The sequence below is a fragment of the Panthera pardus genome, unplaced genomic scaffold (assembly GCF_024362965.1).
Source record: "Panthera pardus isolate Hobbes unplaced genomic scaffold, ASM2436296v1 HiC_scaffold_13, whole genome shotgun sequence".
NCBI classification, from domain to species: Eukaryota; Metazoa; Chordata; class Mammalia; order Carnivora; family Felidae; genus Panthera; species Panthera pardus.
This window is the reverse complement of record NW_026526688.1, coordinates 13,749,375-13,767,192: the sequence shown is the minus strand read 5'-3', so window position 1 is coordinate 13,767,192 and position 17,818 is coordinate 13,749,375. Positions and strand designations below refer to the sequence as shown.

The 17,818-nt window shown below is 40.3% G+C and overlaps 1 protein-coding gene across 16 annotated transcripts in view; it reads right to left on the bottom strand.

Moving 5' to 3' along the window:
• TENM3 (teneurin transmembrane protein 3) overlaps positions 1 to 17,818 on the bottom strand; it is a 1,270,502-nt gene that overhangs the window by 594,703 nt on the left and 657,981 nt on the right. Inside the window, exon 1 of one of the 16 annotated variants that reach the window (XM_019422146.2) lies at positions 17,002 to 17,093. The exons of 14 other annotated variants lie outside the window; for them this stretch is intronic. The gene's annotated coding sequence lies outside the window, so the exon portion shown is untranslated. Of the gene's footprint in view, positions 1 to 16,365; positions 16,479 to 17,001; positions 17,094 to 17,818 lie in introns of those variants that run through there. One more of the 16 variants, XM_019422145.2, reaches the window with a different exon arrangement.

The following is a 17,818-nucleotide window of genomic DNA, read 5'->3' as shown; positions in this document are numbered from 1 at the left end:
ATCAGTATATTGTCGATGTATGTTTTAAATTTGGGCACCAGGGGCGCCTGGGTGGCGCAGTCGGTTAAGCATCTGACTTCAGCCAGGTCACGATCTCACGGTCCGTGAGTTCGAGCCCCGCATCAGGCTCTGGGCTGATGGCTCAGAGCCTGGAGCCTGTTTCCGATTCTGTGTCTCCCTCTCTCTCTGTCCCTCCCCCGTTCATACTCTGTCTCTCTCTGTCCCAAAAATAAATAAAAAAAAAAAACGTTGAAAAAAAAAAAATTTAAAAAATAAATTTGGGCACCAAATTTCTGTGAAAGTTTCCTGGGCGTTATAATTTATATGAAAGTAATTTTATAAATATATAATGGATATATGCGATTTATATATTTATATAGACATATTATTTATATAATTATTATTCTGTAACACAGAATATACGTTTTACACGCATATGTAATTCCAACAGTGATGTGGGAAGAAAGTGACTGTTTCGTTTCATCTTAAAAACATGAACCGGAATATACTTAAAATGCTGACCCCGTCAAAGCAGTTTTTTTTTTTCCCCAGAAAATATCCCAGTTATCTGACATCCTTAGGGAATGTGTCTTCGAATAAATTTTAGGGATGAATCTTACGCTCCTTGAAATGTCAAAAAATCTTTTCGCCCTTTTCACGTAAACGTTTGTAAAATATCACACACGCTTTGCCCTCTTTTGTTTAAGTGACTCTGGAGGCACGATGAGCGTTCACCACTCTAATCAGGGCTGTTGTGAATGCCGCCTGAAGGACAAGCCATCGCACGCTGTCACTGTCCTGGCCGCCCACAGCCCAAACCTGAACCGCGTATTTCGACGTCTCCTCCCCTTGAACTTACCACTTCGAACCGGCAACTCGGCAGGTCGCAGAATCAGTGTTGTTAAGGATTATTCGTTAATTAAGAGAAATATCCCAGGTGACAGACAGCCCAAGTCAAGACAAGAAGGTCTGTGACAGCTTTTCGTTATCCTTACCCAATTTAGAGAGCTGAGGTTGCAGCAGCGTGACTGCTGGACGAGCGGGCGTTACTCTTGACGCACACACATCCACACGCGCGCACACACACGCACATCCTCGCGCACTGCACACCTGACACTCCAGAATCCCTCTCCACGCCTCAGCCCGAGCCATCTTCACATCCACCCCACAGGTGGGCACGTGAGCACCCCCGTATTTGAAGATTAAAGTAACCAAGCGGCACAGTGGCACCTGACCTTGGTCTCCAAATTTGACTCCAAAAATCTCCATGAAGCCGCCATAGCGAACATGACGTTCGCTACAGGTGCCGGCGACAACCACACCAGTGACCGCAGCCGCCACCACCACCGTGCGGGGTCTGCCGTGTTCAGGGCATGGTACCACGCTCTTGACAACAGCAACGTCTCCAGCCATTAGTCCCAATCCTGTTGCTCAGATGAGGAAATGAGGCTCAGAGACGGGCTGGCTTCACCCAAGGTCACACAGCAAATAAATGACAGGAATGGGCTTTGAGCAAGTAGGTTTCAGAGCCCACTCACTCAGCACTAGACAATGAGATAACAGTGTGCCAAGGGAATTTAAGTGTTCTTTCTATTCAATTAATGTAATGAGTATGACCTAATCCAATATGTCATGTTTAACTTTGGATTTTCCTTTTATATAGGATTTAGTATCTGGATTCAGGGAATATTCAAATGCTAGCAGAAAAATGTATTAGCTATAGCTTGCTGTTGGAGTGCCCCCAAATTACGGGTGTAATAAGTTATCAAGCGCCTGGTATATGCACTCCCTGGTGGGCAGAAGAGGGGGATACGGAGTGAGGGATCTGAAGTATCTGAGCGAAGGTCAAGGTCGAAAGGCCGGGTTATAACCACTACTGTCACTTAACCCTTTCCTGACTTGGCACGAATAGTACTTCTTGAAGGCGTGCTGGCAACCTGCGTTTCTGTTTTAAAGCAGGGAACAGTGTACTACAAACTGCAAACATTTTTTTTTTTTTCCCTCCAAAATGGGTAGAAGACGATGACATTTAAGATAATCCACAATCTGGGCCCCAGCTCTCTCTCCAAGCTCATCACAGATTTTTCCACGGGGGATCCTCTGCTCGGTTCCTGCTGCTCACCCACGATCTCCAAAAGGCATAACGCAGATCTCGGCATCTATATCACAGGTTGCAAACTGGTGGCCCAACTGCCAAACCCAGCCTACATACGTGTTTTGTTTTCTCTGTGTGTTTTGTGCGTTGCCTTTTTTTTTTTTTTTTTTAAATGAGCCAACATTTAAAAATCTCGAGATTTCACATAATTCATATTCTGGCATTTCTTAAAAACTCTTGCAGTCTGGTAACACCGTTTCACCCCCACGTGGCAAGAGCCAGTCTAGAGGTGTGATGTGGTGTTTTCTTTCAGAGGAAGCGTGCGTCCCTGGGTGCTCGGCTCCCATCACCCCGCATCTCCAGCTCCAAGGCTACGTCAACACCATTTATTATCCAACTTGCTCTGCTGTTTTTCTCATGGTAAGGAAACATTTCTCTGTGTCTCTTTCCAAAGTGGAAAAACGAAAAGACAAAGAGAACTACATATTTTAGGAAATACGAAAGAATATACATCTACCCAGGAGATACAACGCGGTATGTAACTAACCCGGCCGATTTCAGGTACCTATGTCACCTGCCTCCATTGTTGTTACCTGCTCACAAATTTGCCGGGTGTGCTGGGGTTGATTTCTGTTGCTCACGCGGTCTCCCTGTCTTGGAATCCTCTTACCTCCCCATGTCAACTGTTTGGGTTTGTTTGTTTGTTTGCTTGTTTGTTTTTCCAGCGATCGATAGTCTACACCCATATCTTCTGTCCTCACTGAAAGGCTGACCACTTTTTGTGGGAACTACCTATTTAACATGAATCGTAGGCAAGCTTAAAATAACAAAATAAACACTTTTAGAGTCTCCGTGGTCCTGGCGGATGACCTGAGTCCAGAGAACACAAGCCTTTGGTAGAAAGGAGCTATTCTGTAGTGAGGACATTTGACATTGACATGGAGTGCGGGAAGACTTCATTCCCACATCAATTATTTACCGATGGACTCCTCAGGGCCAGGCACTGTGCTAGAAGCCGGCAGTACTGAGAACAGGAGAGAAGGGGATCTGTCTTCACAGCGCTTTTGTGGGTAAGCTTGCGACAAACATTTGGCCAAGTTCTTCCACAGGGAAGGCGGCAAATGGCCAACCTTTGTTCTTCCCAGGTCCCTGGCTCTTCGTGCCCCACCTTGTCGGGCGTCTGTGGCCACGTCTGTGTGGAGAAGTAGAAGGCCTATGTTCTGGTTCACTTCGCTATCTGTCTTTTTAAACATTTGCGAGCCCCGGGGCACTTCTGTTGTCCGTCAGTAGCTACCGCCTCGTGTCCTTTCCAACATCCATAGAGTTTCAAGGCTCTGCTAATGTCTGTAGGCTGCAGGAAAGCTGCATGCTGGAAGCCTTAGATTCTCTACTCTCTGCAGTTCTCTGGCATTTCAAAGATCCATGGGCTATTAGAGTACAATCTGACCAAAGCAGTAATTCCTCCAAAACCTTTTTCAGCTTTCTTAATAACCTTAATGACTGTCGGTTATCTTTTAGGTCATGCCTCAACTAGAAGCGAAAACTTCCTGGGGGTCTGAGATCACGTCTGATTTCTTCTCACCTTCTCCAGGACAGTCCCTTGGACACAGAACACTGACAAAACACTTGGGGTTTCATTTAAACATACTGGGGGAGGAAAAATGCCCGTGGAAGTGAGGCACCCATTAAAAATAAAGATAGGATTTCAAATCAGGGCAGAGCTTTTACCACACTGAGACAGCCCCGTAACTTTTATTGGTTCAACGGCAGTCACTCGCTATTAATTTCTAATGTATTAAATGTAAAACGGGAAAGATTGCAAGTTTTGACTGGTAAGTAGTACATTTCTTCCCCTGAATAATTCTCAAAAGCTTTCCTGAAACTAAGGCACTTTTCCTATTTTGGCTTTACATTCTGAATACCCTTCCCCACAATGAATATGCTTACATGAAAAGGAGCAGAAAAATCGTGGACTGTATATAGGTCTATCTTTTCCAACCGAAGCCCGATTTACCCCACCCCTCATCACACCTTCCTTGTACTCCAAAGAGTTTTTTTTTTAATGTTTATTTATTTATTTTTGAGAGAGAGAGAGAGCGGAAAAGGGGCAGAGAGAGAGAGAGAGAGAGAGAGAGAGAGAGAGAGAGAGGAATACACAGAATCTGAAGCAGGCTCCAGCCTCTGAGCTGTCAGCACAGAGCCCAACGTGGGGCTCGAACTCACAAACTGAGATCATGACCTGAGCCGAAGTGGGCCACTTTAACTGACTGAGCCACCCAGGTGCCCCTCCACCCCCACCAAAGAATTTTCATCAGGCAACAGATATCCTCTAGAATCGCAAATGAAAGGAAAACAAAAATTGTGTTCATATGCAACATCTTTGACAATCTGCTAAAAGTAGCAAGCATTGAACTCAATTTTCTATGCTTTTCTAACCACACAAAGTTCCTTTACTTATTCCTGGAGATAGCCAATCCCATTGCCCACAGAGATGGAAAAATTCCAATAGTGTAAGAGAGAAATATTATAAATAATGAAGGCAGGTTATCCTTAAAAGTTGACACATTTAACATGTCTTAACACTTCCTTATATATAGCTAGTTTCCAATTTTGTTCTATAAATAATATTCATGCAAGTAAATACGTTGAATTTTCTCCAGAAAGCACTCTCTCTAATTTCTGCAGGGTTATATCACTGTACATTTGTTAAGTGCCCATATGACATCAATCATTCTCCAACTGGGCACATGCAAACAAATGTAAGAGATTAATACATCTCTCTCTACAATGTCATATTTTAATGGGTTTTTGAGAAGTGAAAAAAAAAAACTATCATACTTGGTTTAGTTTAAATTATGACCTTCACTGTCGAAACATGACCTGCAGAAGTGTGGAAACCACTCGACTCAGTGGTACTGAACCCCATAAAAATGTACTTGTTGTAGAGAAATTATTAAATTTTTAGTAATTTTTATTGCTTGCCATCACTGAAGCCAAAGTTGTTGTGTTTTCATTTTTGCAATTCTTCCTCACAATGCTTGACATAATGATTTGAAAACTAATAGAAACACCCAGGGACCTGTGATTGCCTGTCCTGCTGCCCTTTCATCTTCCTTTACAAGCATATAAAGGAAGTGAGGTGCACAAAACACATGTATTTGTAATTACATTTGCAAAAAAAAAAAAAAAAAAATCCTCCAACAGCTGTGGACACAGCAAAGATTAGTATCTGGTAGTGGCTTGGAATAATGACGAAGGAGATTGCCAGGGTTCAGCTACAAAGCTGATGAAAGATGGGATGAAAACCCCGCTCTTCAAAATCCTTAATCTGTATTACTTTTACACGTGAAATTAAAACACACATATTTTAAGAATTTAAAATAGGCAACATGATGAACTAATGGTTTTCAATCATGCAGTGTAATTAAGCCCTGTGTTTTCGTAGTAATAATCAATTGGAAATATGGACTGATGTCTACATAAAATATTTTAAGGTCTTAATTAAATTCTTCTAAAACATCTTATAAGGTACTTGAAACTTAGCTACATCCAGTAGTTTCCAGGTAGTACTGTTCATTTTTTAATCTCATGTTTATACCAATTATAAAAGCCTAGAATCTTTGATGAAGGTTTACACAATCAATTGTTATATTAAAGTGATCATTAAAAAAGCAGTATTTTAAAATAGCTTTTCGTAAATATGTTCAATATAATGATTAAGAATAAAACCAATCTTTTCGACTCATGTATCTTCCACAGCAGATATATCTATTTATGCATGTATAAAAGTTTAAGGGGATAATAACTCAGAACTGTCATCTTCTGAAATGTATACACTATGATTCAATGAATAAGCATACAAAAACTAGAATGATTTAAATTGTAAAAAAAAATGCACCTACTTCCAGACTTTGCAATTTTTATAATAAACTTTGCTGCTCTTTTTAAACTTTTAAAAGCTAATGTGCTCAGAAATAAGAATTCATTTATTAAGGAAATTAATTGCCTATCATAAATTATGCTTTTTAATGAAGCATCACTGTGTTTTATAGTTAAAATGTCTCAACCAATATTTGATATTTGATGTTTTAATAGGATGACTTGACCATTCAATTTTTAATATATTTCTTTTACTAAAAAAAAAAAAAACTCCCTAGAACATGACACATTTTTATCATACTCTTAATGCTTTGCAAGAAATTATTCATTCTAAATGGGAATATAATAACATAACAGAATATCCATTCTTTTTTTAAGAATCTATGATAAAACCATGCTACAATATGCTCACTTTTTGCATACACGTTCACAGAAAATTAACTAATAATATGTGAAGGCCTCATTTTTATATGTTATTATTTCTGTCTCAAGTTGCTTTGAATATTACTAACATGGGAAAAGCTTACAAGGAACTTCAATCAGGCCACAGACCCTGCAGACTTTTCTGTGTAGACAAACCACTTAAATGACTGAGTACCCCACGATAATCAATTCACTTGTCATCTGGCATAAATGTAAAAGCGTCCTTCCAAACTTTTCAGGCTTCCTTGTTTTGAATCAAATTATTAACCTCTGGATTTTAGGAGTTGGATCTTTTCATGCCCAAAATTTATATTGAGACTAAAATTCTACATAAATATTCGATATAGGAAAGGAAGCAATGAACTTTTTCAAGGAAATGAAATGATGGCCAAGCCAGTCCAATGCTCCTTGATAAAACTATTGTGTAACAGATTCTGGGATCACAGATTTAGGGGAGAATGCATAATCCTTCATCAAAGAGTGGCAGCTTAGCCACAAAGCTTCCTATTCCTGATGGGATATTCTTTTAAAAGTAATAACGAGGACTTAAAAACTATGTAACACTCTTCTACCAAAATTAGCCATTTATACCAACGCTTCTTAATCCTAAAGGAACCAGAACCTCACCCAGAAAGCCTTAAGATGCTTTCCTTTGGGGGAAAAAAATACATAATGTGTACTAATAATTTACATCTATTCCTAAATCAAATGCTACTGTTCCAGACTTAAATTAAGTGATAATACTGGAAGGTACATTAAAAAAAAAAGAAAGAAAGAAAAAGAAAAGGTAAAAACAAAATAACAAAAAAAAATTAGAGTCCCTAGAAGGCTTACATTAATAATAATTTCCAAGACTGAGAACTCCTAATACTTTGCTTTCTTGAACATTTAAGATTTTTAACGTGCATTATAGCCTTTTCAAAGCTCAAGTGGTAATTATACAACCAATTCATATACCTTATGTCACATTTAAATGAAATACGTGATACATTAATGATTTGTGTTAAGTAATTCAGAATTACCCTGTGCTGATGGCTTAATATGAAACTCGCCAAACTTGATATGTTAAAATTCCTATCTGAAGTACAATACAGTTTTAAAAGCTACTTTCATCAGATGATGTGAGCCGAATCAACTGATGGCATCTCTTAAAACAAGCACTAGGTCGTCTCCTTCAGATCTCTCCTTTGTCAAAATCTCAGAACACACCTGCACAGTGGAGATGAAGGATGTTATTGGAAAGAGCAGATTTTATACAAAACTTGAGGTAGAGATTAGACTTCTGCCATGGCTATGAGGGCTGACCCAACTTGCTAAACACAGTACTTGAATGAAATGCAAGATAATATGATTTTATTGAGAATACTTTAAACCAGAAAACGAATAAATGATGCATCTTAAAATACAGCTATCATTTTACAAATGCATTCATGCTGTGTGAGTTAAGCAAAATAGTATTAGTATCTCATTCATCTTACAGTTTTGTAATAAATAAAATTTGGGTTATCTGTGTGGATAATGCATACATATATATTAATAACTAGTCTCCCAGTATCTGGAGTATATAAAATGGGATAGTTATTACAGCATTTTATGGTTTCTAAGAGCACCAGACCTAATCATCGTAATTCCTATTAGATTCTTTAAAAACTTATATTGGAGTCGGTTTATGTTTTGATTACTAATCTATTTAGATTTCTTAATTACGGATGATAGAGCATAATATCCATTTAAACCAAGAACGTGAAGTTCTGATTAGTGGAACCACGTAAAAAAAAAAAAAAGCCGTAAGTGTAAATAATTTAAATTATTGACGTCTAATTATTTACATTATCGGTAAACCAATATTTGAATTTGAAAATATAAAATACAGACTTCTGTGGAACACTGCATTTTTAACTACAATGTATTGTGCTTCAAATCCTGTATGAGTCATCTAAAAAATAAGCTTAATTTTTAAATTCTATCCTTTGCAATGATTTATTTTCCTTTAAAGGTGAAACACTATACATATACTATACCACCTAACACCATACAAATGAAAACATAATATTAAAAATCCTATCACAATCAAAACACAAGATAGAAAACATTTAAAAAGTTTTCTTTTCTGCCACACATATAATTTTAAAATCAGTAACAAAGAAAAAAATCCTATTGGCAAATCAACTTAACAACTGAGGGCTGTTTATTGTTTTTAAAATTTTTTGAAATACCACATTCTCATTCAGAGACTGTATACTCTAGGGCAAAAGTAACCAGTAAGGGAGAATTTTGTTTCATTTAATTTTTCAATCACAGGAAACGTAGAATAGGCTGTTCTATTTGGCAAGAAAAAGTTATAAGGGAGCATCAAAATTACTCTGAAAGTGAGGATTTAATTCTGGTTTGACAGGCACACATTACCTACAAGGAAGAGCTTTAACTTTTGTTTAAATTGAAATTTACTTTTAAGTGGTTGAATATGCTCACGGCCTCATTAAAAAAAAGAGTGGTGGAAAATTAAGATCGAAATATCAACTTAGAAATATATTACAGACAGAAAACGTCTGTTCTGTTTTAATTCGAGTGATAATACCCTAGCAAAAGTTGCCTTCAACCTTCACCCCCTTCTGAACCCAAATTCACTGACAGCTTTGTAAAGTAACAAACATCTTTTTTTTTTTTTGCTGGAAGGTATGATTATTTTCAGGAACTTTCTAATTCTCTAGAAATGTTTCTTAAAGAGAACATGAAGAAGATTAATATTTCAGTTAATTTGATTGTGTCAGGTTATTCTCCAACTATTATTGATGCTATCATAAAATTCAACAATAGTTCTGTAAGAAGAATCCCTTATTTTTGTGACAATCCTGAGACAAAATATGGTTATTACTAACGCTCTTATTCCTGTTTTATATTATAGTGAATCACTCTTCTATATTTATTTAAATTCCTAGATTAGTTATTATTTGCAGTATTTTTGCCTATAGTTATGATTCTCATCTTATCATGACATAAAGTTTAAGTGAGAAAGTTTACATTTTAAATAGTCATTTCATTTTTGCTTATAGGTATAGAAAAACGTAAAACACTGTTCAAGATGTTTTTTTGTTGTTCTTCAGAGGAAAAAAAAAGTCGGATTTGTTCTTCAAAAACTATAGGTCTGACAGCTTTCTTTAGCTGGAAGTTATTACAAATTCTGAAAGAAATAAAATTTACAGCTGTCTTCTGGCTTTCATAATTATTTTAAATGACAAGCCCTGTGCCAGCTTTTTTTTTTAAGAGCTATTTAAAAAGGACCAGTCCCTTGCCAAGTTTTCCCACCTACATGTTGACAAATTTCAAAATCTCTGATAAAGGTATTAGCACAGATGTCACATTTTAAAGGAGCCCTTGGTAGACAGAATAAACAAGTATCCTTTTCAATAGGATAACTTTTATATTACCCAAATATACATATCCCAATATTACCGTATGTGTAAGTGCTTCATGCAAACCCACAAAAATACTTTATGCATTTCTCATAAATTAATTTCAGTCCTGTCTTATCACTCTCTGCATAACATACCTTCCAAGGTGCAGTCCAAGCATATTAGCTGCCCTAAGGTACCACCGTAGCACAGAAGCCAAATGCTGGACACAACAGGGATGCTAGAACTTCCTGGGGGAAGAAAGACCTCTCTTTGGAAACGCCCCTGTTAGCAGAAAGACTCCTCATTTCCTCGCAATGATAGTGACTCCACAATTCTAATCGTGCACTATTCGTTGAGCTTAACTGAACTCAAGATGAAAGAATCCACTCTCATAAAAGAATATCTTTTTTTTTGTTTTTCTGGATAAAGCAGGGACCACAAATTCACGTCACCCTACTATTCAGACTGAAGGCAGATGGTCACTACTGAGCTGTTATTTCTTTCTGAATTGTGGCAATCCGAAGAGGAATTATCACAAGATTCTAAGTGTAACTAATAATCGAAGAGATGACAGAATGACTAAAATATATTGATTATGAGCTTCATCTTCGGAGAGAAGTGACCTTGTAAAGTACCTCCTAAATGACCATTTTAAGGAATCAGAGTGTTTGTTTTTAAGTCTCTATATAAATTTGAGAATTATAAAATTGTAATTTGGTGTTCAGTCCCATAGAAACAAATAGAGTTGTTAATAGATTTTCTTTCCTCTGACAATATGAAGAACCATATACAATATTTGGAATTTCTTCGGTTAATTTTTAAACAACAGTGATGTTCACATTCTTGGATCTAAAATGCAAATACTGAAAAGTGAAGTTAATTTTCCCTTGTACTTACCCCATCAACTTGCAATGACCAAATCTGCCCTTTATAGATCGTTTTTTCTGTCAAACACACTGCTACACACAGAAAATGCTCAAAGGACGGTCACTCTTTATAAAAGATATCCATATTCTCTCCTCTTCCTCTTCTTCACTTCTCCCGCCCCCCTCGTTCTCTCCGTATCTCCTTTTGGTTTTAAGGCAGAGACCCACTACACCCAGTTATAAAATAGCTGCTTATTATTAAGTAATATGACCCCGCCCCAGGGCAAACCAAGTCACATCATCCCCACTCCTCCCCAGCTTCTGGAATTGAAGTAAAAAGTATTCTCCAATTCTGGAAAATACTTGATCAACAAACAGCATCCCACAATTACTTTCACATAATTGAACATGAAACTACAGGTGTGAATGTATGCACTTGTTTTTCCCAAGACACTTCATTTTCAAAAGGGACAATCTCTTTTCTGTATGTTCCAGGGTAAGCCAGAGATGACGACAGATGTGGGGGAAATGATTTTTAAAACTGCCATATCTCTGTAAGGGATCATCAACTCCTTACGTTACAGGAAAGAATATAACCGTAGTTTGGTAATGTGATACACTCCACTCCACGTACGCTCCTGAAACATTCAAGCCATCTATTACCTCCTTCAAGTCTTGGAACTCAGTGAAGACTGCCACCTATCACAAACTTGTTTACAAAGTCAGTGCTACCCCAGTGCTAGCTTTTTTCTAAGACTGCAAGAGTAGCAACAGGCCAGTAAAGTCTCCTTTTTATTATCACTTCATCATCATCATCACCATGATTATATGATACGGTTTCAATCATACACTCATATGACTTGTGAGTACATTCTGTGATATTGACATTAATTTGCTCGGTGACTCATTCAAAGTAGAAAGAAGAAGGTTTCAGTAGATGACCCTCTTTTACAGGAATTCTACACAGCTGTTCTAACAAACTACGGTTACCTGAGTTATTTAATCAAAACCATAAAAAGAAATCACCATTGTTTCCAATGAAGGATTCCTTGTATAGTTTTGGCGTTTGAAACATCTATACATCTTAGAGCATGTTTCTGCATTTCGAAGGTTTATATTCCAATGGGTGGCTGAAATGATGCTTTGAAAATGGCATTTTAAATACATTGTTTTAGCATTTCAAACTCTTTTATGTGAATGTTTTTAACTGGAAAGACACTAATTGAATGTAAATAATCTATCATTACAGTGAAAAAAATTAAAATATAATAAACATATTTCCCACCAAGTCTTTTTTTTTTCCTGAAGGCAGAAAGCAATGCCACTGTGGGAACATTATATTCCCTATAAAGCAGTCATGATGTCTTTATTTAAAAATCCTATAGACTATGGCTATATTAGAATACTCATCTATATTAATCTTACATTCTATGCTTTTAATATTTTATTTTATTGAGAATGCAAGCGTATATCGCAGTAAACAATGTAATATGGACCAAAGTCCAAGAGAATCTTAACGTGGCCTTTCAAAAGAGAAGAAAAAGCTGATGAGGTTAAGACCAGACGCAAGTAAGATACAAATGAAAATATTACAGTAGGGACCATAATATCCACCGAGTTTCCAGGTTTCCAAAGAGGATAAAGAACTACCTCCACATGCATTACCTTTCGTGTCAGGGTAATACCCACCACCTTATGAAATAATGTTACAAACACACGTGCAAGATGTACATCTAGAATTCTAAGAATTCCTCGAAAAACTCAACTAGAACACTGATACAAACCAAAAAGGAAATAACCTCGTTGTAAAATGTTTACCATTTGTAATTCCTAAAGACCACAAAGCCCTTTGATGAACAAGAAAATACACCTGAGGCATATTGTAGCTAGGGGGAAAAAGGCTATCTTAGTCAAATACGTAATAATGAATTGTTTCCTCATGCTTTATATAATTCTTAGAGAAAGTTCAAGTTCTGTCCCCAAAAGGATGTTTTAATTATAGGAAGCAATATTTTAAAACTCATACAAGCCATCACACTTATTTGGAAACAAATGACTTTTCAAGATGTAGAAGTATTACTATCAATCACCAACAAGTTAATTCTACATAATAAGGCAGGTTTGGATGCAAACTGACCCACCATGGAATGCTGTATCTGAAATTGATTACAACAGCACTCAAAATGAATGCAGCCCTCTAAACCACTTCTTTGCTCAGAAACATTAATCTCAATTAGAAGGAGAGCTTCATAATGGTAATGCTTGGTATAAAAAAGTATGAAATAAATCAGTTTTTATAAGACACAATAATTAATCAGTTTTGAAACTTATAATTTTTTTTTTTAGCACAAAATGTCCATCAGGATTCTTAAAACAGCTGCTATGTCTAAAATAAGGGTTTTGAATGTGGTCTGAAAGCAGCTTACATGACATAATTTTAAAGACTTAGTTATTAAAACTTTTAAGTGGCATTCCATTATTATGCTCTCTTTTCAGTACACTTCTTAATTTTGAATGGGTGTTAAACTCTTCTCCAGACTACCATTCCACTTTATAACACAAATATGAACACTGGCTTTAGCTGAAAATTCAAAGGGATGTCTAATTGGGTGTGGATCAAACTTTGATAGCAAATTACTGTATCCTTTGCTGATATTTTCAATCGAAGTAAAGGAAGTGTGTTCTGAAAGTCAAAATAGACATTTGACTATCAAATAAAACACTGCATAGATAAGCATTGTGTCACTGAACGTGCCTAACAGGTTTCTACAGCACATCTTAAGGAAAAGGGCAGACAATTCATTAAAACTGCTGAAAACACTGATTCACGCAAGTAAAATACCTTGATGACATTCCTCAGCTGCCCAGAAATAAAAAAAAAAAAAAAAAATTTAAAGGGATAAATAAAGCTTAATAGAAAGAAGGTAACGTATTTACCACAAGGATCAATACTGATAAACAAAGCTGTCTTTACGGTGCTTTTATATTAAACTAGGGCTATCTTCAGGACTTACTTCCCAGTACGATTGTAGGCAGGGCAGACTTGAGCATTTCCAAACATGCTTTTCACAGCTGTTCCAAAAACATCGTTCTTTGTACATCACGCTCAAAGTTGATCAAGTATTTCTGATAGGTCATCCTACTCCCAACGATAGCCATACGCTTTTGCCTGGTTTCTTAGTTGCTTGACTCTTTACAAAGAAAATAATTTTAACTCTTGGCTTTCAGAAGCAAAGCTAAGAACGAGTAGCCTGAACTTGCTAACTGGATTATTATTGTTCAGCTAGGTTTTCTTTCCGAATAAATTTAAAACTTTTCGCTCTATTTAGGTGCTTTCTTCTATTCACAGATAAGCATCCTTATCTTCTTTGTCTTCCCCCTAATAAAGCAGGTTCTCTTTTCTATCCAAAAGACTCATGACACGCCTACAAGATCATAGTAAGAAAAGCCTCTATAATTTACCTAAAACATTTCTTCCTAGAAAATAAACCCAGCCGTGCAAAGTGGTTCAAGGTGGGGGGGGGGGGGGGACAGTCAGAATTCTACTATAATTTTATCTGCTTTATTTTACGTAATTAAGAAATCTTCATTAGGGTTGATATTCCCTGTCTATGAGTTGCTGACATTGATGCTATTGGCACAGGATACTAATAAATTCTTCAACTATATGAACCCTGGGATTGTGATTAGTATATATAAATACATTTCATAAAAATTGGGTAGTATATATAAAAATATACCTGTCTTACTTAAAGGAATTACTTTCCCTCATAATAGATATTCTTTTTTAAACTGTCTACAAGAAAATATATGTACCACTAGCAGAAAACAGTACCTTTGAGTAAAGAGGAATAGTTAAATGCAAATAAGAAGAAAGGCAAATTGTTCGGGAAAATGCAACAGGAAGAGAGGGACAGTAGAATCCTAAAATACAAAATAACTAAACTCATTATAAACTCCTATCTTTGAAGAATTTAGGAGTAATTTGTGAATGCCATGACATTTTAAAGTGAGATTAGCAAGTCTTATTACTGAACTAACCTCTCACTCTTAGAGCAAGAATTAAATATTTGCTCTGCATTTAGAATCACAAATCGAAAGTTTCACGGCTCTTGCAAGAATTTCCTATGTTAAGAAACAAAAGCTAGAAGCTTTAGATAATTCAGAACGTACTCAGGAGTACACAAAGTAAGGTGGTGGGTGTATTTGTAAATTTTTTGTTTCAACTGAAATATTAAAATCTAGAATGAATTCTAATTATGCAGTTGCTCTTAATTCTAAACTCTGTTCCTGATATACTAGACAGACCACAGATACCTTTCCAGGTAGGCAACTGGGTGGAGAAGGGTACACAGCGTATTTTAACCAAATTCACTGAAGGAATCAAAGCCCAAGTTGTGTTCTGTTGCAATACTAGCTTTTGGGGGTACTCCTCCAAGCTTTCCAAAGATGCCAGTCCTACCTTGTTTTTTTTGTTTTCCTTTTGACAACAGAAAGGAAAGGTAATGCGTGAACATATTTCTATTTCTACTGAGAAGACCACCCAGTGGATTCTGCCAGAGCCTACAAATGTTTGACAAATACATTGTCAGAAGATAAGAAGTAAGAGCACGATGAAGGGACAGTGCTGCTCTCCGGAATCCCAGCTGTCTGGGGCCCTGGAAAAAGTGCCTGGACAGCTCTCACCCTTTCACCTCCACTGCACTTACCCAAAAGTACCCGGAAACTTTTCTCTAGCTTTAAATTATAAGGACTACAGAAAACAAATGTACCTGCTGTATGATGAGGTAGAATTACCTGTGACCTTTTCTCCTCGATAAGCATTAGTAGCAGGTTACCGTCACAACTATTTTAAAGGTGAGGCAGTAAGAATGCAATCCAAAAGGCATTAATAAGGTGTTCGGCAGAGATCAGACACAACCCACCTCAATCTAAAATATCTGACGCTCCTTCTAACTGGTTGCAAAACACGATACAGCCTGCGATCGAGTTGCACATCCGTAAGCCTGCAATTTTTTAAATGCCCAGTTCAGGCTATTTGTTTGTTTCCAGCCCCATCCAGAGTTTCCGGATGAAGTTTCAGTCGACAGCTAGCACTCCCCACGCCACCCCAGCCCCTCGTTTCCGTCCTTCTTTCCTTCCCAACTTGGCTCCCCGGTAGTTGGAGAAGCCTCCTTTCCACTTCCCCGGAAACTGGTGACATTTCAGGGCTTCCCGCTCGCTGGAGGCCCCCCCAAGGATCTTCTCAGATACCTTCTCGGAGGACGCGCCACAGAACTGGGGATCACCCCGACCAGAGCAAGACTCCCTGCCCCCACGGAGCGCCCAGCCTCGGGGCTGCCTTTCTCGGGGAGCCCGCGAGCCCGGGGCTCCCCGGACCCGGAGCGCCGTGCCCAGCTCCTCCGGCGACACGCACCGGCGAAGTTCCCACCTGAGCAGGCAGCCGGAGGTGTCAGACGCGAGGGAGGGGCGGGGACGGGGAGCCCGGGCGCGGGGAGGCCAGACCCGGGGGCGACCGCGCGCGGAGGAGATGCTCCCGGGCCACCCGGGCTGGCCAACCTGCTGCCGCCTCCCAGAGCCGCGCGGGGAAACGCGCCGCGCTCCGCGCCGGCTGCCGCCCGCCCGCCCTCCCGCTCCCGGCGCCGCGGCCCGGGCACTAGGACCCCAGAAAGGAAGGAGGGCGCGCCGGCGGCGGCGCCGCACTTACCGCGCTCGGCTCGCCCGCGCCGCCGGCTCGCTCCCCGGCCGCAGCCGCCGCGTCCACCCGAGCAGCGCGCACACACAGCACTTGGCCAAATTCAAAGGAGCCGGGCGCGGGGGAGGGGGCCCCGCCGAGGGAGCGGAGCGTGGGAGCTGGGGGAGGGGGGCCGGGAGGGGGAGAGGACAGCAAGTGTTACAACTTCCTTCCCTGCCCACCGCCCGGCCGCGGCGGGCGAGGGACGCGGCGAGGGGAGGGCAGCGCGCGCCGGAGCGCCAATGAGTTCACTTTCTTTTCCTCCCCCGCGCTCTCCCCCTCTCCCTTCCCGCCGGCCCCCTGGAAGCCTCCGGCTCGGCCGGAGAGGCCGGGCCGGAGTTTTCGGTTTTCGGCGGGGGGAGCCGGAGGACGGCTGGCGGCGAGGGAGGAGGAAGAGGGAGCGGGAAAGGTGAGGAGGCGAGCGGGGCGCGGTGCCAGGGAGCGGCATCCAGGACCTTAATTGTGCGACGGGGGGACGCGCCGGGCCGAGTGTGCCCGAGACCAGGCGCGTACACGTGTCCGTGTGTGTGCGTGTGCGTGTGTGTGTGTGTGTGTGTGTGTATGTGTGTGTGCGCGCGCGGGTGTGTGTGCCAGAGGAGGCGAGCCTACCATGCGCTTCCCCCGGTGCAGATCGCGGGAGAGCCCAATCACGGGGCGAGCTGGACCGGGCTGGGATCATTTATAATCCTGGACTCCTCCGCTCCGCCACTTGTCAAGATGACAGGTACTTTATTTCTTCTTCTTCTTAATTCAAAAAAAAAAAAAAAGAGATTCCCCGTTTACTGCCTTTTTCTGTCAAATGGGATTTGCCGGACTGAACCACGTTCGCCGCCCCTCCCTTCTCCCCTCCTCCAGGCCGCGTCGGGTACGGGAAAGCTCCGAGGCTCCCATGCTGTGACCAATCAGTGCCTCTACTACTCTTGCCGTGATTTAGGGGTCATCCATGAATAACACTTCACGCTGATGAATGGCTCTTGCAGGCTTTCGGCTCTGATGAGGGGTCTGCCCGCCGCTGATTGCAAACAGTAATGAACTCCCAGCGCCATTTGAAATTCACACGCACCTACAAAGTGCGGGGGTACGTGCGTGCGGAGGTGGGGGGGGGCGGAGGGGTCTGTCCTTTTCTTCTCCCGGCCACGCGCGCGCGCGCGCGCGCGCACGGGGAGCGGGGTCGGGGAGGGGGGAAGGGGCGGGTAATTGCTTTGGACCGAAGTGGAAACACTTCTGTGTGTAATCAAACCTCTAACCTTCTTAGAAAACTACTTTTCTTGATCTTTCATAGGGTGGGCATTTCAGGTCAGCTGAGTCACCCGAGGAGGTAGGAGTGCAAGACACTGCCGGGAAGATGGATTCCGAGGCAGAAGGGTGTAATTAAGGATTTCCACTCCCGGTAGGCGGCCCGTCCTTTACAAGAGGATCTGAAAAT